Here is a 22206-nt window from a genome sequence, read left to right on the forward strand (position 1 = left end):
GGGGGGGAGTCTGCTTCTCCCTCTGCCTGACACTGCCCCTGCTTGTGCTCTAAATAAATAAATAAATAAATAAATAAATAAATAAATAAATAAATAAAATCTTTAAAAAGAAAGTGCTTACAGCTCACATTCCAGATTCTAAAGTCCAAAGAAGGCATTTGGGACAACAGGATATTTTTAGCTCTTTTGACATTTTTTTTAAATTTTATTCTTATGTTAATCCCCATACATTACATCATTAGTTTTAGATGAAATTTTTAGCTCTTTTGAAGCACTCTTCCCCACCTTGTGTCTCCCAATAAAAAGAAAGTTTAACTGGGTGTTATACACAACTAATGAATCATTGAACACTACATCAAAAACTAACAATGTACTATATGGTGGCTAACAGAACATAATAATAAAAAAATAAATTAAACAAAATTATAATCCAAGAGAAAAAAAAAAACTAAGTCTAAGCTTTTTACTCTCAAACATGGTTCAAAGACTGAATTGTATAGGACAGAAGGGGACTGCCTTTAAAGTGGAAAAAACACTAAACTGGAAGAAGCCAGGATATTTTCCTATGACAGTAAACCAAAAATTATAAAAAAAGAAACTCCAAAAGATGAGAATTCCTCTAGTCTGAACCAAAGAATTATAGAAGCCAAAGGGCTACTTTTGTAACTTGCAGGAAGGCATTACATTCATCTTTCTATCTGAAGTGAGCGGATATGTATGTGCTATAGGAGTCATGCTGAGGAGCAAGTGAAGGAGACTGAGAAACACCTTTCTCTAGATTCCACCTTAATCAAATAGAATAAAGATATTGTTACATCGACTATATAAATACTGTAAAAGGAATCCAAAAATATAGTTCTTCAACAATATAAAAGGGAACCAGATTCATGCAACTAGACAGAGAAGAGTAACATTAAGGAGAAAAGAGAAATAAAACCTGTGCTCGTAGAGAAACATAGTTAAATACAAAGCTGTTCACAGACAGGGTATTTCCCAACCTTCTAGGGAACAACAGTGCCCTTTGATATATAACCAACTGTGAAGAGACTGGAAAGGATTCAAAAAAAAAGTTAAGTGGACAGAAGCTAGGAACTTGACACACGAGGTTGGAGAGAAATAAAAGAAATGAGAAAGGAAACTGCTAAATTGAACATTATTCTGACAAAAATTGAGCAAAAGAAATGAAAAAGGAAACTGCTAAATTGAACATTATTCTGACAAAAATTGAGCATTGATTTTATTTATTTATTAAAGAGAGAGAGAAAGTGAGCACGAGCAGGGTGAGGTTCAGAGGGAGAGTGAGAGGGACAGGCAGACTCCCCACTGAGCAGGGAGCCAGATTCTGGCTCTATCCCAGGATCCTGAGATCTAAGTCAGATGCTTAACCCTCTGAGCCACCCAGGCACCCCAAGCACTGATTTTAAAGTGAGACTTCATAAGTCTGAATTTGCTTTAGATGTGGGTTTTGTGTGTATGTGTGTGTGTGTGATTTATTTCCTTTCTCATCTATTACCTCACCAACATTCTAGCATCATTTTTGCTAAATTAAATAAAAAATTTGTGTCATTAACAGTGATCATCACCACAAAAAATATATTAATGCATTTGTTTATAAAGTTTTTCTTATACAAAGTATTGCTTACATAAAATATTTTCAGACTCATAATTATCTGCCAGTTTTTCTCTGCCTCCTGCCTTGATTATAGAACAAAATTGTTGCTTTCTGTGAACTACTGCAGAGCAACTAAAATTGAATCATGTAAGACCTCTACCCAATGAAAATTATTTAGATGATATTATTTCAGTGAGGCAGCATCGATGACACTTTGTGTAGCAGAGGACGTAGATATTGAGGGTTTTTTCCAACTAGAAAAGTCTGGGACTATTTTAATGAAGAGGTAAATTCCAGAGATTAGAATACTGTTTATATCTTCTTAATTTTTCTCAACAATTAGCTCTGATTCTTTTTAGGGAGGAATCAACCTTTCTGAATCACATACCCTGAATACATATAACTAGGCTAGTGAATTCTCACTATCTCTATATCTTCCTTCCCCTGAGAGTTCCTTACGAACTTCCCCTGGTGGCTTCTAGGTTTACACTCATTAAAATTGTGATGATTTGCCTAGACGTGTTGAAACTGAAGTTACAGGGTGAGGATCAAAGAAGACTGACAAAGTACATCAACTACTATCATTTATCTGCTAAAATAACAGCAGTAATTAGACCATTAGCTGAACAGTAGTGATAGAATCTGTCCCCCCTCTTGTGGTGGTGGAGTTCTGAGGATGCCATCCCTGTGATAACAAAATTGGATATTCTACTAATATATAACCAGGATAGGAAGGAGTGGTTAATGAAGGGAGACAGGAAATTTGGAGTAACTTCCTTCCCCTTATCATTTACTATGCTTTGCTACTATGTGTAAACCAGGGTGTGTGCTGGAAGGGGACAAGCAACAAGACACTACCAGTTTTGAGCTTTGTACCAGTTATCTCAAGGTTCTTTCCATGTATTTTCTCACTGAGGGACTTGCAATATCTATCTCGACATCATACTTATCTAGATATTATGAAAAGTCATCTCTGTCAATTGCTGCTTCCCCAAGCCCATCATTACCAGTTGTAAAGGCATTCAACCTGTTGCTTCTTCCTTGCTCAGTGCCTGAAGCATTATTGACCTATCCTAGAACTATATTGGAAACCTTTCCTTCAATTTTACTGTTTTAAACTGCCCAGTATGCAGTATATGTAGGACTACTCCCTGGGCACTTCTTTTTTTTTTAAGATTTTATTTATTTATTTGACAGAAAGAGACACAGCAAGAGAGGGAACACAAGCAGGGGGAGTGGGAGAGGAAGAAGCAGGCTTCCCGCAGAGCAGGGAGCCCGATGTGGGGCTCGATCCCAGGACCCTGGGATCATGACCTGAGTCGAAGGCAGACGCTTAACGACTGAGCCACCCAGGCGCCCCTCCCTGGGCACTTCTGTATCCACTAAATTGCTGCTCTTCCTGCTCTAGATGGAACTCTGAACTCTGAACTCTGAACTCTACAAGGTTGTAGAGAGAAACAATTTTCAATTCTTTAGTTAAGGTAGTGAATTAAACTCCATTTCCCTTTTGGGAGCTGATTTCCTGTCCTAAATTTGAGTCAGCTTAGCTTTTGGGTGCCTGAATGCCATGCTTTTAGTTCTTGTCAGGCCCCTCACTCAAAGGCTAGATTATTTAATGTGCCTTGAGTAACTGGCTGGAGAGATGGTTTTAAATATGTCCACAAATTCTTTGGTCTCCCTCCCTTTAAGAGGTAGAACTTAATTCCCCTTTCCTGAGTGTATGCAGACTTAGAGACTTGCTGCTAATGAATAGAATGATGCAGAAAAGACAGTGTGTGACTTCCGAGACTAGGTCATAAAGGCGCTGTGACTTTCCCCTCTTTCCTTGATCACTCAATCTGGGCTGAGCCAGCTGCTGTGTCAGGAGAAAAGGTCCATATGGGAAAGAACTGCATCTTTTAACAACCATGTGAACGAGGCATTTTTTAATTTGATCCTATTGTCCTAGCTAAGTCTTCAAATGACTACCACCCAGGCTGAATCTTCTTTTTCTTCAATTTTTATTTAAATTCCAGTTACTTAACATACAGTGTAATATAAGCTTCATGTGTAGAATTCAGTGATTCTTCACTTACATACAAATACCCAGGTGCTCATCCCAAAAGGTGCCTCCTTAATCCCCATTAACTAACCCATCCCCATGCCTACCTCCCCACAAGTAACCCTCAGTTTGTTCTCTATAGGTAAGAGTCTGTTTCCTGGATTGCCTCTCTTTTTTCCCCCATGTCCATCTGTTTTGTTTCTGATATTCCATGTATGGGTGAAATCATATGTTATTTGTCTTTCTCTGACTGACTTACTTTGCTTAGCATAATACTCTCTAGCTCCATCCATGTCCCTGCAAATGGCAAGATTTCATTCTTTTTTATGGCTAAGATTCCATTATATATATACCTGTCTTCCTTATCCATTCATCAGTCAATGGACATTTGGACTCTTTCCATGATTTGGATATTATTGATAATAATGCTATAAACATGAGGGTGCATGTGTCCTTTCATATTAGTATTTTTGTTTTCTTTGGGTAAATACCTAGTAGTGCAATTGCTGGATCATAGGGTAGTTCTGGTTTTTTTGTTTGTTTGTTTATTTGTTTTTAAGAGAGAGAGACTGAGAGTGTGTGCAGGTGTGCATGAATGGGGAGAGAGGCTGAGGAAGAGGGGGAGAAAATCTTAAGCAGGCTCCATGCTGAGCATGGGGCTTGATCTCACAATACTGAGATCATGACCTGAGCCAAAATCAAGAGTCAGATGCTTAATCTACTGAACCATCCAGGCACCCCAGGGTAGTTCTATTTTTAACCTTTTGAGGAACCTCCATACTATTTCCTGAGTGGCTGCACCAGTTTGCATTCCCACCACTACAGCTTTGTAATATAACTTGAAGTCCAGAATTCTGATGCCTCCAGCTTTGCTTTTCTTTTTCAAGGTTGCTTTGGCTATTCGGGACCTTTTGTGTTCCATACAAATTTTAGGAATGTTTCTTCCACCTTTGTGAAAAATGTTCGTGGTATTTTGATAGGGATTGTATTAAATGTGTAAACTGTTTTGGGTAGTATAGGCATTTTAACAATATTTGTCCTTCCAATCCATGAGCATGGAATGTTTTTCCATTTCTTTGTGTCATCTTCCAATTTCTTTCATCAGTGTTTTGTAGTTTTCAGAGTACAGATCTTTTACCCCTTTGGTTAGGTTTATTCCTAGGTGTCTTATGGTTTTTGGTGGAATTGCAAATGGGATCGATTCCTTGATTTCTTTTTTTGCTGCTTCATTATCGGTGTATAGAAATGCAATAGATTTCTGCATGTTGATTTTGTATCCTGCAAATTTACTGAATTTGTGTATCACTTCTAGTAATTTTTTGGTGGAGGTTTTTGGGTTTTCTACATAGAGTATCATCATCTGCAAAATAGTGAAAGTTTGACTTCTTCATTGCAGATTTGGATGCATGTTATTTCTTTTTGTTGTCTGATTGCTGAAGTTAGGACTTCCAGTACTATGTTAATTAACAGTGGTGAGCCCTCCTGGCCAGGGCCTGTCTGATGGCTCTGCTCAAAGTTTGTGGCTGCCCCTGAACCAGCATTCCTGATGTATGGGTGATACACTGAAGTGGGTCTCAGGGTGAGGGACAGTCATATTTGCTCCTGCGGCCCCAGTCATCAACAACAAAAAGTGTGCAGGAAGTGATGGGGGTGCATAGCAGGGCAGTAGGCTGTGGGTCTGCCTTGTTGCCACCTGGCCTTGCCACTGACTCCACCTCCACCCTCATGAGCCTGGCCCTTCAGAACCCCTGCTAGGGCACCCTACTAATCAGGGAGATGTCTTAGAAACCAAACTTGGCTGTGCACATGTCTTCCCCTCCCTCAGTACTGCTGGGAGCGTCCACCCATCATACACCAGTCTGGTGACATCCTCATGGTACTGCTACTTGCTGAGTGACTACAGGCCACCATCTCCAGTGTGCACCCAGGGAACTGGGAACAGCCATGCAACCCAAAGCAAATATGCTGAACTGTTGGCCATTATGGAGGAGTTGGGGAAAGAGATAAGACCCGTGTATGTGGGGAGCAAGAGAAACATGGAGAGAGTAAAATGAGGCATTAGTCACACCAAAAGGCTGGTTCCAGAGTGCTTGGTTGAAATAGAACAGAATGCCAGATCCTAGTTGCCTGTTAGTGTGGAAGGTTTTCCATTTCCCACGAAGATGAGAAATTACAGCTCATCTCCCATGTTCAGATGAAACTCTTGTTTTCAAAATGGTAACAGTTTGGTTTCTCCTTTCTGTGTCCCTCCCATGGCTTATGAGGCTCTGAGATTGAAAAATATTTTGTAGTTGATTAGGATTTACATTTTATATAGTTAAGAACTACCGAGGGTTTTGTTTTTATTTTTGTTGTAAGCATTGATTTAAAAGATGTATGTAAAAGATACCTATCTCACAGGAAAGATACCATTGTCTCCTTTTCATCATTTCTTTTGAATACAGTTATGTTACCCAGATTCTTTTTGCTTTTTGTTCCTTTTCATAAGCTAATACAACAACTCTGTGGGTTGTTTTTAGTGCATACATTTGCCACATGGTGTGGATTCCACTTAATGGAACATCTTTTGTGCTTAAGCATTTTCTTGCATCACTATAAGTGCTTTGGGATCAGTTTAAAAAATGCACAAGTTATAAATACAGAAGAAAGAGCAACCTATAAAACCTAACCTAATAAGAACCCCCAACATTTTCCTACAAAGACTATATGTGGATTTCAGTTCTGCCTTTCCTGTAAATGGATCCAAACATCTGAAAGAAAATGACTAATCCACAATACCCAAACTATGGAAAGAGCCAAGATGTCCATCGACAGATGAATGGATAAAGAAGATGTGGTGTATATATATACAAGGAATATTATGCAGCCATCAAAAGGAATGAAATCTTGCCATTTGCAATGATGTGGATGGAACTGGAGGGTGTTATGCTGAGAAAAATAAGTCAATCAGAGAAAGACATGTATCATATGACCTCACTGATATGAGGAATTCTTAATCTCAGGAAACAAACTGAGGGTTGCTGGAGTGGTGGGGGGTGGGAGGGATGGGGTGGCTGGGTGATAGACATTGGGGAGGGTATGTGCTATGGTGAGCGTTGTGAATTGTGCAAGACTATTGAGTCACAGATATGTACCTCTGAAACAAATAATACATTATATGTTTAAAAAAAAAGAAGAAGAAGAAGATAGCAGGAGGGGAAGAATGAAGGGTGGGGGAATCGGAGGGGGAGATGAACCATGAGAGACAATGGACTCTGAAAAACAACCTGGGGGTTGGAGAGGGGAGGGTGGTGGGAGGATGGGTTAGCCTGGTGATGGGTATTAAAGAGGGCATGTTCTGCATGGAGCACTGGGTGTTATATGCAAACAATGAATCATGGAACACTACTTCAAAAACTAATGATGTGATGTATGGTGATTAACATAACATAATAAAAAAATTTGCACTTTCCTAAAAAAAAAAGAAAATGACTAATTACCATTTGCATCTTTTTATATATTTATTACTTGATCTAATAAAGCTTATTTTCATTAAAAAAAGGTGTTGAGAGTAGACATCCTTGTCTTGTTCCTGACAGTAGAGGAAAAGCTTTCAGTATTTCTCCATTAAGGATAATATTAGCTGTGGGTTTTTCTTATCTGTCCTTTATGAATGTTGAGCTATGTTCCCTCTACCCCTACTTTGTCAAGAGTTTTTATCAAGAATGGATGTTGTACTTTGTCAAGTGATTTTTCTGCATTCACTGAGAGGATCATATGGCTTTTATCTTTTCGTTTATAAATGTGGTGTATCACATTGTTTGATTTGTGAATGTTGAACCACCCTTGCAACCCAGGAATAAATCCCACTTGATCATGGTGAATGATTCATTTAATGTACTGTTGGATTATATTTGCTAGTATTTGTTGAAAGTTTTTGTATCCATGTTCATCAGGGATATTGTCCTACAATTCTGTTTTTTTAGTGGAGTCTCGGTCTGGTTTTGAAATCAAGTTAATGTTACCCTCATAGAAAGAGTATGGACATTTTCCTTCCATTTCTATTTTTCGGAACAGTTTGAGAGAATAAGTATTAACTTTTCTTTAAATGTTTGGTGGAATTCCCCTGCAAAGCTGTCTGACACTGGACTTATGTTTTGTTGGGAGATTTTTGATTACTAATTCAATTTCTTTGCTGGTTATTGGTCTGTTCAAATTTTTTTATTTCTTCCTGTTTTAGCTTTGGTATATATGTCTCTAGAAATTTATCCATTTCTTCCAGATTGTCCAATTTGTTGGCATATAATTTTTCATAATATTCTCTTATAATTGTGTATCTGTGGTGCTGATTGTTATTTCTCCTCTCTCATTTGTGATTTTATTTGTGTGGGTCCTTTCTCTTTATTTTTTTGATAAGTCTGGCTAGGGGTTTATAAGTTTTATTGATTATTTCAAAGAACGAGCTCTTGATTTCATTGATCTATTCTGCTGGGGTTTTTTTGTTGTTGTTTTTATATCATGTATTTCTTCTCTAATCTTTATTATTTCGCTTCTTCTGCTGGCTTTAGGCTTCATTTGTTATTTTTCTAGCTCCTTTATTTGTAAAGATAAGCTGTATATTTGAGATTTTTCCTGCTTCTTGAGATAGGCCTGTATGGGTATATACTTCTCTCATATGACTACTTTTGCTGCATCCCAAAGGTTTTGGACCATCGTGTTTTCATTTTGTTTCCATGTATTTTTTTTTTCTTAATTTCCTGGTTAACCCATTCATTCTTTGTAAGATGTTCTTTAACCACCATGTAATCGTGGTCTTCCCAAATTTTTTTGTTGTTGTTGACTTCAAGTTTCATAGTGTTGTGGACAGAAAAGCTGTATGGTACAATCTAAATCTTTCTGTACTTCCTGAGGCCTGATTTGTGACCTAGTATGTGATCTATTCTGGAGAATATCACATGTGCACTTGAATGTGTGTTCTGATGCTTTAGAAGGCATTTTTCTGAATGCATCTTTTAAGTCCATCTGCTCCAGTGTTTCTTTGTTGATTTTCTGCTTAGATGATCTATCCATTGATGTAAGTGGGATGTTTATGTCCTCTACTATTATTGTATTATGATCAATGAATTCCTTTATGTTTGTTATAAGTTGTTTTATATATTTGGGTGCTCCCAAGTTGGGAACATAAATATTTACAATTATTAGATCTTCTTGGATAGTCCCTTTTATTATGATATAAGGACCTTCCTCATCTTTTGTTACAGTCTTTGCTTTAAAATCTAGTTTGTCTTATAGAAGTATTGCTATTCCAGCTTTCTTTTGATATCCATTTGCATGACAGATGGTTCTCCATCCCCTCACTTTCCATCTTCAGATATCTTTAGGTCTAAAATGAGACTCTTGTAGGCAGCATATCAATGGGTCTTATTTTTTATCCATTCTGACACCCTATGTCCTTTGATTAGAGTGGTTAGTCCATTTACATTTAGACTGATTATTGATAGATATGTACTTAGTGCCATTGTGTTATTTGTTTTGTCATTGTTTCTGGAGATTTTCTCTGCTTTTGTCCCTTCTGTTCTTTCTTTCCTACTCAAAGAGTCCTCTTTAATTTTTCTTACAGGGCTGATTTAGTGGACACAGACTCCTTTAGTTTTGTTTTTTTCTGGGAAACTCTTTATCTCTCCTTCTATTCTGAATGATACTCTTGCTGGATAATATTCTTGACTGCATATTTTTCCCATTCAGCACATTGAATATATCATGCCACTTCTGGGTTGCCAGGTTTCTCTGGGGAGATCTTCAGCTAAGTTTATGGGTCTTCCCTTGTAAGTTAAGGATATCTTTTGTCTTGCTGCTTTTAGGATTTTACTTTATTACTATATGTCAAAATTTTAACTACAATATGTCTTCATGTTGGCCTGCTTTTATTGATTTGATGGAAGTTCTCTGTGCCTCCTGGATCTGGATGTCTGTTTCCTTCCCCAGACTAGGGATATTTTCAGCTGTTATTTCCTTATATAAACCTTATGCCTTATTTTCTCTCTCTTCTTCTGGGGCTCCTTTGATACAAATATTATTACATTTGATGGAGTCACTGAGTTCCCTACATCTATTCTCATGATCCATAACACTCCTTTCTCTCTTTTGTCCAGCTTCATTATTGAAATCCAATAATGGATTCTGTCTTTTATATCACTTATTCATTCTTCTGCTTCTTCCAACCTTGTGGTCATTACATCAAATCAGTTTCAAGTCTCAGTTATTGTATTTTTCATTTCTGTTTTATTTAACTCCTTTATCTCTGTGGTAAGGGTCTCCCAGATGTCTTCCATGCTTTTCTCAAGCCCAGTGAACATCCTTATGACTGTTGTTTTAAATTCTCCATCAGGCATGTTACTTATATTTGTTTCAATTAGATCTCTGGTTGTGACCTTTTCTTATTGTTTCATTTGGGATGAATTCCTCCATCTTGGCATGGTCTTTGTCTTCTCCAGGACCTTCGCCTAGGCCTCTCTTGTGTATTAGAAAAGCCTGTTATGTTTCCTGCTTCTGAGAGTAATGGCTTTATCAAGCTTATAAGCTTGATATTTATTACATAGCTTAAGTTATGTAGTAAATCTATAGTCTAATGAAAGTGACACACAGTCAATTAATTTTAACACAATATTCTATATAGAAGTAAGCATAAAGTTTTAGGAGAGCACAGCAGAGAGAGGGATCAAGCACCAAGGAGGCTCTTAGGCTGTTGCAACTAACCTCTCAGTTTGACCTGAGCTTAATGAACTTGATTACTCTGGCATTCAACTGATGCAGACTATCATTTCTAATGTTTCCGTCCTCTCAATCCATACTCACCTATCCCTTGATTTCTTCTTATAACACAGCTGATGATTTTTGACAAAATGATCTCATTCTTTTTAAACCATTCTTACAGAAGAAATTATTGGAAAATTTCAACAATAGACACATTTAAATTTCTACCACCTCCATAACACCAGTACAAAGAAATACATGTAATCAACTTCTATCATATAGCATCAAAATCCTTATGGTATTTCTGGGGGATTGAGGGTAGGCAAAATGGGTGAAGATATTTCTAAGTGGTCAGTAAAAAATTGGCTTACATTGTTAATAATATTACTCTGAGTTTATGACAATTACTAGAGTCAACATGTTGACCTTTTTTACCAGGTGGTATTGCTAAATAATGGAGTAAAATTCTCATAAAATACTATATTTAGCTTTAAATATACTAACATTTTTGTGTGTACAGAATATAATTGTCAAACTAAGTGAAGAAATGTCACTAAAAATATCTTTGAGAGGTTAAAGTTTTCATGTTGCCTCTTTTCTTATTCCTTTTATTTTTTCTACAGACTGGCAAGGATCCACAGATTTAGGCTAAGGTGTCATTGAGGAATAAGTTTCATATGGTGTTACCTCTTCTAAAGATTTTAAGGGAGGGGCGCCTGGGTGGCTCAGTCGTTAAGAGTCTGCCTTCGGCTCAGGTCATGATCCCAGGGTCCTGGGATCGAGCCCTGCATCGGGCTCCCTGCTCCGCAGGAGGCCTGCTTCTCCCTCTCCCACTCCCCCTGCTTGTATTCCCTCTCTCGCTGCCTCTCTCTCTGTCAAATAAATAAAAATTAAATAAATAAATAATTAATTAAATTATGGTAATGGCATGTTTCTATATAATCTGTATATACATGTAATTAAAGACCCTAGATATAGATGTGTATAATCTAGGAAGTAAATTATATATAACAGAATGTTAATCTGTTTTATATATAATATACAAAATATAACAAATATAAGTATATTCATAATTATATTTTATAAGTAATTTATATTCATAGCATATGAATATATGAATATCATATATATATAGTATATATGATATATATAAAGCAAATTACCCATATAACTTATCTCAGGAAAACAGAACATATCAAGTGACATAGCTAGATATTTTGTCTATGTATACTGTAAAAATTTATAATAGGGTTTCCAATTATTTTTTCCTCCTTTCCTATAAGAAGATTGTAAATCCTCACTCAGTGTCATGTGATTTGCAGCACTCTCTATGGGAGGAATATATTTTTTTACCCTACTGCTCCTAACCACAGGTCTTGCTTTGGCCAAAAGAATGTGAACAAATTTGAACTGTACTATTCTGAGAAGCAGCTTTAAGAGCTACTGAGAATTCTAACTATGCTTTCCTTCTGCCTTGAGAACAACATAAGTATGGACTATTTCTTTAACTTCAGCCCTGAATGAACAATCATATGAAGTAGAGTCACAGGGAACTCAGAGATGACATATAAGTAAGTCTGAAGTCAACATTTTGTTTTGTAAGTCACTGAAATTTGAAGCTCATTTATTACTACCAAAAATTTAACACACACCAAAATGTGTCTTCCTGTTTTCAAATAAATACAAATAATATTAAAAAAAAAAAATAGAGGGCGCTTGGGTGGCTCAGTTGGTTAAGTGGATGCCTTTGGGTCAGGTCATGTCCCAGGGTCCTGGGATCGAGCACCACATCGGGCTCCCTGCTCAGTGGAGAGCCTGTTTCTCCCTCTCCCTCTGCCTGCCTCTCTGCCTACTTGTGCTCTATCTCTTTTAAATAAATAAGTAAAAAAAAAATCTTTAAAAAAATAGCAGACACATAGAAGAGAACAAGAGTCATTACCAAAAAAGATGCTACTGAACAATTACAGAATCACTGGGGCACAGAGATTGTTGTTGCTATTACTCTATGCAGTCAGGAACTTCCCTATATGAGTGATACCTCAACTGCTAGTTTAAGTACCAATGGACATATAAGGACTTCTGTCCAAACCCCTGCACTAAGAGACTTGACCAAACTTTAAAGAGGCTTCTAGAAGCTTGAGGTTGTGTTCCTGGGATGACCCAACCCTCTTTTGAGTTCCTGTCTGGAAAAACCAAAGGCTGTCAAAAGAATTTGTTCTAGTCAGCACCTAATGATTAGTCTCAGACTTCCCCTTTCTTAGAGCATTCATTACAAAGGGTTTACAATTGTAAATCCTTCCTTTGTCCCTTGAGAGGCACATGTATCTCCTGTGACTCATGAGTGTCTTTCTTAAGGAAAAAGCTATTCTCCTGAAATGTAATCACTGCCAAGGATAGGGCCTCAGGCTCCTAGTCTCTATGGGAAGACAGAACACTAATTTAGATCATTGCCAGTTAGCAGGCACAGGTGGCCTAATCCCATTGACATTGACCAATCCTTTATAATTTTTCCCTTTTCTGACTCTAGTCAAGCTCTGATCCTTTGGTCCTCATTCTCTTTTTAAAGCACCCAGTCTCCCTTGTGCTAATAACATTAGATTTCAGTGTTTTCCTCTACTGTCAAAAGTTACTAAATAAAATTTGTTTTCACCACTCTAACTAATGGCTGGTTTTATTTGTTTGACAGAGTGCACTGGTAATTACTTTAAGGGGCAAGTTGTTACTATCTTACAAAAAAGCCTGCATCACAACATGTATATTTTTATAGGATTCTATCTACCATATACTACTACTACTACTAATAATAATAAATAGCATTTACTATATTTACATTTACTGTAAAAATTTGAAACTTTACATTTATTCACTTTTTTTTTCCAGGACTTATTCAGGTGTTAATGATGCAGAGGTCCTAAGTCATCATCTGTGAGATTCTCTTGGCCTTTTCATACTTGCAAGATTGTCGCTCCAACTACAAACATGAAATCCTTACATGTCAGCCTTTGAAGCAGGGAAGGAAAGAGAAAAGTGCACAAAGGGAGATTTCTTCACATATCTTTCTTTTTAAACTAGAAAGCGAGCAAAATATTTCCCATACAATTGGAAACAAGGTTCTTTTATACCACATTGGTTAGAACTGGATCACAGTCCCATATCTAGGCCAGGGACTCGGTCTACCTTCCTTAGAAAATGTGAATTCACTCAAATCATACTATTTCAGTGTTTCCTCTTTAGAAAACTTGAATTCACTCAAATCATACATTTCAGTGTTTCCTCCAAAATCAGTAAATAAATCTATTGAGAGATGGTAGCAAAGATCAGTTGTTTTAGAGTCCTGGAAGATCAGACATCTTAAAAGAATGATGGTTGAAATGTAAAAAAAAAAAAAAGAAGAAGAAGAAGAAGGAGTTAACATAGCCGGTATGAGACTCTGATCCTCAGAAAGTCTGCTTACAAGGTTGACCCATGGCTGGAATCTGGGAACCTAAATCGTAAAGAGTTCCTTACAAAAATAAAACTTACCCTAAATGAAAAGGGCAATTCACTATGCCTAGACATTTTGTACAGTCAAGGTGGTTTATGCTACACTTTTCTTTCTGGGAGTCTGGAATTTTGGTACTTACTAGGCAGAATGTCCTTATGTGTCCAGGCATCAATAAAAACCTTGATTAATGAGTCTATAATTAACTTTCTTGGTAGATGACAATTCATATGTGTTGTAGAATTTTGATACTAGAAGAATTATGTACATCCTGTATGACTCTACTGGGAGAGGACTTTTGGAAACTTGACCTGGTATTCTCTGTAACTTTTCCCATGCAACTTTTCCCTATGTTAACTATTCTTTGTATCACTTCACTATAATAAATCTTATCTGTGAGTACTGCATGCTGAGTCCTATGAGACCATCTAGTAACTCATCAAAATTAGAGGTGGATTTGGGTAGCTCTAACTGAAATATTAATACAAAATATTGTATTAAAATAAAAAAAAAAAACCCATGAGTTGAATCCTGAGGGTATCTAGTCCAGTGAATTCCAAGAGGTGGGTGGATGGAAACTTTCAACTATACATTGCTGTTTGTTGAATTTATTGAATCTAAGATGTCTGTGCTCTTAGTGATGTTGTCCACTGTCATGGTTACCTCTCATATAAGGGCATGCATGACCTAAGTATTTCACCAGATTTCATAAGTGGTCTGGAGAGTGGCTCATTCAAAAATAAATCTGACCTGTGCATGATATCTTTTTTTGAGGGGAAGGGAGGGACAGACGGAGAGGAAGAGAGAGAATCTTAAGCAGGCTCCAAGTCCAGCACAGAGACTGATGCAGGGCTCTATCTCACAACCCTGAGATCATGACCTTAGCCAAAATCAAGAGTCAGATGTTTAATCAACTAAGCCACCCAGGTAGCACCCCCTCATGCATGATATCTTGTGGTGATTAGTCATTTGAGACATATATCAAGTTGTCAGACTGTATCTCACAGGGCTTGTTCAGATACTGGGAGTAAAGACCATCTATAAGGAAACATAACCAGAGTCCTGACAGATCTGAGTAGTCAAGATTTAGTTGTTGGCAATAAGTTCAGGCAGGAGGGAGAAAGATTGGAAATGTTAGTGTAAAGAGTTGCATCCATATACTGAAAATATTATGAACTGAATTGTATTGCCCTGTGTGAACCACACTGAAGCCATCTTGGACAAATCTGCCATGATGATTGTTCTGTGACCTGAAAACTTCTTAAGCACAGCTCCCTCTCCTCCCACATTATTTCCCTTTACTTAATTACACTCTTAAGTACATCTTTAGGGCATAACATCCTTGATCTGCCTTAGAGATATGACCATGACACACACCTATTCTGGAATATTCTCCTCTTGGGTGGCCCCCATAATGTACTCCTAGCCTCTAGGGCTATAAAGTCAGGTCTTAAAGGTGGTGGGATTGGGGAGATCTTCTTGGTTTGTGAATGCCCAAGACATGCTTCTGTCTGTAAGTCCCCTTAAGAAACCATTTCTCATCAAGCTGGGCTTCTCAGACTTCATTTTCAGTATTATGGCTCCTTCAGCTTTTGGAGGTATTTTTGCATATACCTCCCTTTCATAGAACAGGCCAAAAATTAGGTTGTAGCCCAATGTAACTGTATTTGGAGAAAGGGCCTTTAGAGAGATGATTAAGGTTAAATGAGGCCATAAGTGTGAAACTATCCAACAAGAAGATCTAATCCAATAAGACTGGTAGCCTTACCAGAAGAGGAAGAGATACCAAGAGTATATGCACACAGAGGAAAAGGCCATGTGAGGACACAGAGAGAAGAGACCCCTCTGTAAGCCAAGGATACAAGTATAACCAAATACCAATCCTACCAGCACCCTGATCTTAGGATTCTAACCTCCATAGCTGTGAGAAAATTATTTTTTGTTATTTAAGTCACCCAGTCGTTAGTATTTTGTTATGGCAGGTCTAGCTAACATGGAATGGAAATAAAATAATTGATAGCTTTGGCAAAAATTATCAATTTGTATTCAGCCAAGAATACTTTATCCAGCAAGGTTGTCATTCAGAATAGAAGGAGAGATAAAGACCTTCTAGGACAAACAGAAACTAAAAGAATTTGTGATTGGGCGCCTGGGTGGCTCAGTTGTTTGGGCGACTGCCTTTGGCTCAGGTCATGATCCTGGAGGCCCGGGATCGAGTCCCGCATCGGGCTCCCTGCTCAGCAGGGAGTCTGCTTCTCCCTCTGACCCTCCCCCCTCTCATGCTCTCTGTCTCCTTCTCTCTCTCAAATAAATAAATAAAATCTTAAAAAAAAAAAAAAAGAATTTGTGATCACTAAGCCAGCCCTGAAAGAAATATTAAAGGGGATCCTTTAGGCAAAGAGATAGCCCAAAAGTAAAAAAGACCACAAAGGAACAGAGACAATATACAGTAATAGTGACTTTACAGGTAATACAATGGCACTAACTTCATATTTTTCAATAATTACTCTGAATGAAAATGGACTAAATGCTCCAATCAAGACACAGGGTATCAGATTGAGAGGATGGAGAAACATTTATAATGTTAATGGACATCAAAAGAAAACTGAGGTAACAATCCTTATACCAGACAAATTAGATTTAAAACCAAAGATGGTAATAAGAGTTGAAGAAGGACACTATATCATAATTAAAGAGACTATCCAACAAGAAGCTCTAATAATTGCAAATATTTATGCCCCTAACATGGGATCATCAAATTATATAAGCCAATTATAACAAAATTAAAGACACTCATTGATAATAATACAATAATAGTAGGGAACATTAACACCCCACTCACAGCAATGGGCAGATCATCTAAGCAGAAGATCAACATGGAAACAAGGGCTTTGAATGACACACTGGACCAGATGGGCTTTACAGATATATTCAGAACATTTGATCCTAAAGCTACAGAATACACATTATTCTCAAGTTCACGTGGAACATTCTCCAGAATAAATCACATACTAGGTAAGAAATCAGGTCTCAAACAGAAGGAAAAGAATGGGATTATTCCCTGCATATTTTCAGACCACAATGATTTAAAATGTAAACTCCATCACAAAAGGAAACTTGGAAGGAACACAAGTACATGAAGGATAAAGAGCATCCTACTAAAGAATGAATGGGTCAACCAGGAAAATAAGAATTTAAAAAAAATCATGGAAGCAAATGAAAATGAAAACATGACAGTTTAGAACCTTTAAGATGCAGCAAAGGTGATCCTAAGAGGGAAGTATATACCAATACAGTCATTCCTCAAGGCATAAGAGTCTCAAATGCACAACCTAACTTCACACCTAATGAAGCTGGAAAAAAAAAAAAAAAGCAAACAAAGCCTAAGCCCAGCAGGATAAGAGAAAAAATAAAGATTAAAGCAGAAATCAATGAAATAGAAACCAAAAGAACAATAGAACATATCAACAAAACTAGGAGCTGTTTCTTTGAAAGAATTAATATGATCAATAAACCTCTAGTGAGACTCATCAAAAATAAAAGAGAAAGGACCCAAATAAATGAAATCACTACTAAAAGAGGAGAGATCACAACCAACAACAAAGAAATACAAACAATTATAAGAACATATTATGAGCAACTATATGCCAACAAATTAGGAAATCTGGAAGAAATGGATGCATTCCTCGAAACATATAAACTCCCAAAACTAAAACAGAAAGAAATAGAAAACCTAACAGACTCAAAACCAGCAAAGAAATTGAAGCTACAATCAAAAATCTCCCAACAATCAAGAGTCCAGGAACATATGTCCTCCCAACGGAATTCTAACAAATATTTAAAGAAGAATTAATACCTATTCTTCTACAGCTGTTTCAAAAAATAGAAATGGAAAGAAAACTTCCAAACTCATTCTATGAGGCCACCATTACCTTGATTCCTAAACCAGACAAAGACCCCAACAAAAAAGAGAATTACAGACCGATATCCTTAATGAACATGGATGTAAAAATTCTCACCAAGATATTAGCTTATAGGATCCAACAGTACATTAAAAGGATTATTCACCACAACCAAGTGGGATTTATTCCTGGACTGCAAGGATGGTTCAACACCAGCAAATCAATCAATGTGATACAACACATTAATAAAATAGCAGACAAGAACCATATGATCCTCTCCATTGATAGAGAAAAAGCATTTGGCAAAATACAGCATCATTTCTTGACTAAAACTCTCTGCAGCGTAGGGATAGAGGGGACATACCTCAACATCATCAAAGCCATATATGAAAAACCCACAGTGAATATCATTTTCAATGGGGAAAAACTGAGACCTTTTCCCCTAAAGCCAGGAATATGACAAGGATGTCTACTCTCACCAGCATTGTTCAGCATAGTACTAGAAAACCTAGCCTTGGCAATTAGGGAAAAAAAAGAAAGAAAGAAAAGTCATCAAAATCGGCAAAGAAACAAAACTCTCACTCTTCACAGATGACATGATACTTTATGTGGAAAACCCAAAAGACTTCATCCCAAAATTGCTAGAACTCATGCAGGAATTCAGCAAAGTGGCAAGATATAAAATCAATGCACAAAAGTCAATTGCATTTCTATACACTAACAATGAGAATTAAAAAAATAGAAATTAAGGAATTGATCCCATTGATAATTGCACCAAAACCCACAAGACACCTAGGAATAAACCTAACCAAAGAGGTAAAGGATTTGTACTCTGAAAACTATAGAACACTTATGAAAGAAATTGAAGAAGGCAAAAAAATGGAAAAACATTCCATGCTCATGAATTGGAAAAACTAATATTGTTAAAATATCTATGCTACCCAGAGCTATCTGCACATTCAGTGAAATCCCTATCAAAATACCATCAACATTTTCCCCAGAGCTGGAAAAAATAATCCTAAAATTTGGAATAAGAAAAGACCCCAAATAGCCAAAGGAATGTTGAAAAAGAAAACCAAAGCTGGAGGCATCACAATTCTGGACTTCAAGCTACATTACAAAGCTGTAATCATCAAGACAGTATGGCACTGTCACAAAAATAGATGCATAGATCAATGGAACAGAATAGAGAACCCAGAAATGGACCCTCAACTCTATGGTCAACTGATCTTTAACAAAGCAGGAAAGACTATCCAATGGAAAAAAGACAGTCTCTTCAAAAATATGGTTGGGAAAATTGGACAGCCACATGCCGAAGAATGAAACTGGACAATTTCCTTACACCATACACAAAAATAGACTCAACATGGATGAATTACCTAAATGTGAGACAGGAATCCATCAAAATCCTAGAGGAGAACACAGGCAGAAACCTCTGTGACCTCAGCTTCAGCAACTTCTTGCTAGACATGTCTCCAAAGACAAGGAAAACAAAAGCAAAACTATTGAGAATTCATCATGATAAACAGCTTTTGCACAGTAAAGGAAATAGTCAACAAAACCAAAAGACAACCTACAGAAAGGGCAAAGATATTTGCAAATGTATTGTCAAATAAAAGGGTAGTATCCAAGATCTATAAAAAAACTTATCAAACTCAACACTCACAAAACAAATAATCCAGTCAAGAAATGGGCAGAAGACAGGAACAGACACTTCTCCAAAGAACATACAAATGGCCAACAGACACATAAAAAAATACTCAACATCACTTGGCATCACAGAAATAAAAATCAAAACCACAATGAGATACCACCTCACACCAGTCAGAATGGCTAAAATTAACAAATCAGCAAACAACAAATTTTGGTGAGGATGTGGAGAAAAGGGAACCATTTTACACTATTGGTGGGAATGCAAGCTGGTACAGCCACTCTGGGAAAATAGTATGGAGTTTCCTCAAGAAGTTAAAAATAGAGCTACCCTATGATCCAGCACCTGAACCACTAGAGATTTACCCAAATGATACAAACATAGTGATCCGAAGAGGCACTTTCACCCCAATGTTTATAGCAGCAATATCCATGATAGTTAAACTATGGAAGGAGCCCAGATGTCCATTGACAGATGAATGGATAAAGAAGATGGGGTATAGATAGATGATAGATAGATAAATAGATATAGATATAGACATAGATATATAGATATATAATGGAATATTACTCAGCCATCAAAAAAATGAAATGTTACCATTTGTAATGACATGAATGGAAATAGAACTATTTTGCTAAGTGAAATAAGTCAACCAATGAAAGACAATTATCATATGTTTTCACTCATATGTTTACTTTAAGAAACAAAACAGAGAATCATAGAGGAAGTGATGGAAAAATAAAATAAGATTAAATCAGAGAAGGAGATAAACCATAATAGACTCTTAACTAAAGGAAACAAACTGGGGGTTGCTGGAGGGGAGTTGGTGGGGGATGGGGTAACTGGGTGATGGGCATTAAGGAAGGCACTTGATGTAATGAGCACTGAGTGTTATATATATCTGATGAATCATGGAACTCTACCTCTGAAACTAATAATACACTATATGTTAATTAATTGAATTTAAATAAAAATAAAAGAAAGAATATTAAAAAAAAAAAGGTTGTCAATTTGTGTAGAATCTAGTCCATTTTACAAGTAGGTGCCAAAACTGTTTTTCTTCTACAGAGGGAAAGGATGTAAATTAAATTTTAGCTAGAGTTCCACTTCCAAAATGGCAGTGTCAGGAGCTCTGTGGACTCACTCTCCAATGAAAAATGTATAAGTGATAAAATAAAATTAATTAGAAGAACAAAAATTTAAACCTTTGGTAATTGATCTAAGAGTTTAAATTAAGTGAAATAACATTTATTGAATAAAATATGCAAAACATGGTAAAAACAGTGGAGTCTGTGGAATTTGAACCATAGCCCACTCTTGTTCTACCATCTTCAAGCTCAGTGTGATGGAAATTCCACTCCAGGTGGATGCAGCTAAGAACCCAAGACTCCCTCTACCCCAAGCCACTAGTTACAATAACTACAAGAGTGGAACAAAATGCCAAGTTCTCATTACCTTAGTGTTGCTGATGCTAAAGTTCAGGCAAATGTAGCCAAAAGGTTGGGGGCATTCATTCCTCTACCCAATCCCCTCATAGCATGGAGGCTCTACCACAGGTATGTAACAGTGATACTACTGTAGTTTCAATCACCCTCATATTGTGTCATTCATAAAGTAGAGGTCCATGCCAGGAGAGGCAAGTGAGAAGTCCAGAGTTCCCTCCCACATTCAGATCCATGCTCCTAAAGCAGAGGTATCACTATTAGATAAGTAGGTAACTGTTCAAACTCCCAAATCCATAGCCATGGCTCAGAAATTTTTCAGAGGAAGAGAAAGGACTTAATAATGAATATCTCAAAAGCTCTTTTAAAAGGAACTGACTTTTAGTGGTGGGGGCATTCAAGCCTAAGGTTACTCTCAGAATGAGATTTTTGGTAGGAAGCATTTTATTGCTATAAAAATGAGGACAGTAATTTTGTGATACCAATGAGCTAAACCATAAGCCTATTATTTTACCAGAAGAACAGATAGAAAGAAAGAATAAGAAAAATGAACAGAGTCTCAGAGAAATGTGGAAAACCATTGGACAAATCAACACATATACAATGGGAGTACTAGAAGGGTAGGAGAGAGAAAGCAAAAAAAAAAAAAAAATGAAAAAGAAAGAAAGAAAAAAAATGGCTAAAGGCTTCCCAAATTTCATGAAAAAACTTTATATATCCAAAAACCTCAACAAAGACCAAGCAGGGTACATATAAAAAAGATATATACCCAAATACATCATAGTCAAAATGTTGAAAGACAAAAACAAAAACAAAATTTGAAACAGAAAGATTGAAAAGATTTATTATTTACAAGGGAGCCCCACTACTATTAATAGCTGACTTCTCATTAGAAGTAATGGAGTTCAGAAGGCAGAGGAATGATATATTCAACATACTGAAAAATATAAACCATTAGCCAATAATTATACATACATCAAAAACTAATTTCAAAAAATAGAGGAAAAATTAAGACATATATTTGTTCAAGATAAAAGAAAACAAAGAATTCATTCTTAGCACACCTATCTTAAAAGAAATTCAAAACAAAATTCTTCAGGAATGAAAGCAAGTGACCTTGCATGGTAATTTGAATCTACATGAAAAAATAAAGATCACTGATAAAGATAATTATGAAATTATAAATCAAAATAAATACATATTTCTTCTCTTAACTGACGTAAAAAGCAATTGTATGAAACAATGAATATTTGTGTTGTTGGTCTTATAACAAACAGAAATGTAATATACTCAAAAAGAACACAAAAGAGGGAGGTGAAAACAAAGCTTTATTGATGTCAGGAAA

At 36.6% G+C, this 22206-nt stretch overlaps 1 pseudogene; it reads left to right on the forward strand.

Annotated features, from left to right (window-relative positions):
* Positions 1-5429: 5429 nt before the first annotated feature.
* Positions 5430-5776, forward strand: LOC118025973 (annotated as a pseudogene).
* Positions 5777-22206: the final 16430 nt, after the last annotated feature.

Source organism: Mirounga leonina, unplaced genomic scaffold (assembly GCF_011800145.1).
Source record: "Mirounga leonina isolate KUSES-001 unplaced genomic scaffold, KU_Mleo_1.0 Mir_204, whole genome shotgun sequence".
NCBI lineage: Eukaryota > Metazoa > Chordata > Mammalia > Carnivora > Phocidae > Mirounga > Mirounga leonina.